The sequence below is a fragment of the Carlito syrichta genome, unplaced genomic scaffold, assembly GCF_000164805.1.
Source record: "Carlito syrichta isolate Samal-C Ts95f unplaced genomic scaffold, Tarsius_syrichta-2.0.1 Scaffold309278, whole genome shotgun sequence".
NCBI lineage: Eukaryota > Metazoa > Chordata > Mammalia > Primates > Tarsiidae > Carlito > Carlito syrichta.
In genome coordinates this window covers 195,556-196,712 of record NW_007253374.1, presented here as the reverse complement: position 1 = coordinate 196,712, position 1,157 = coordinate 195,556, and the positions used below count along the sequence as shown (strand labels likewise).

The window sequence follows — 1,157 nt, the reverse complement described above, 5'->3', positions numbered from 1 at the left end:
GGCAACTTGGCAAGACCTTGTCTCTACAATAAATAAAAAAATTAGATGGGCATGTTGGTGTGTACCAGTAATTACAGCTACTTGGAGGGCTGAGGTGGAAGGATTGCTTGAGCCTAGCAGGTCGTGACTGCAGTGGCTATGAGCGTGCCACTGCACTCCAGCCTGGGCGACAGAGGGAGACTCCAACTCAAAGAGAGAAACGTTCCTGGGACTTTTTTTTGAGTTGGAGTTTCACTCCGTTGCCCGGGCTGGGGTACAGTGGCATGCTTATGGCCACCACAGCATCAACCTGCTGGGCTCAGACGATCCTTCCACTTCAGTCTTCCAAATAGCTAGAACTATAGGCGCGTGCTACCATGCCCAGCTAATTTTTGAATTTTTTTTTAACATTTTCACAGTTTATTTTGAAGGACATTTTAAAAACAGAGTTAAAGACAATCAGGGAAAAACTGCACAGAATACGCTCATTAAATAAGTATGGTAATTAAAACAGAATAAGGGAAATATGTTATCTTCTGTAACTCTGGAAATAAGTTGTGTTGTCCTGCAGGTTCTTACACTTCCAAAATAGGGGGATAATCCTGGCAATCAGAGCTGCCTCTTAATCATGTAAATCTACAGTAAAAACCACATTTTTCTGTTCTTCCCAATAAGTCAGTTTCAATCTTCAAACTGTGCCTTGTTTTTTAAAAGATGCTAGAAATTCAGTGGGATTTGGTGGTCTTTCCTTTGTAAGTACAGCAAGGCTCTGTAATAGGATAGGCACAACTGTCTGATCCAGGTAGGCGTGAGTGGAGATCCACCTTCTGTTTTGATGACTTTTCTGCATTAATCTTCTAATTTTCCACTATCCTCTCCATGTTGTCGGTGAGGCGGTACTTGGTGTGGGGATTTTCTGCCACCTGTGTCTGGCCCTCCAGCATCTGCTTCAGCTCCATGGTGGCTCCTGTACATCACTGTCCTGGGACACCAGTCTTGGAAAACAAGAAGGGTGTGTGTTTCCTGGGCAGTTGTGCCCGCAAGGCCTAATTTTTGATTTTATGTTAGAGACGAGGTCTCGTTCTACCAGTTGCCTGGGCTGGTCTCAAACCTGTGGGCTCAGGCAATCCTTTCACCTTGGCCTCCCAAAGTGCTGGATTACAGGCTTGAGTCACCAT

General features: G+C 44.9%; 1 pseudogene; it reads right to left on the bottom strand.

The window, feature by feature from the left end:
- Nucleotides 1–660: 660 nt before the first annotated feature.
- Nucleotides 661–938, bottom strand: LOC110596461 (annotated as a pseudogene).
- Between the last annotated feature and the right edge of the window lie 219 nt (nt 939–1,157).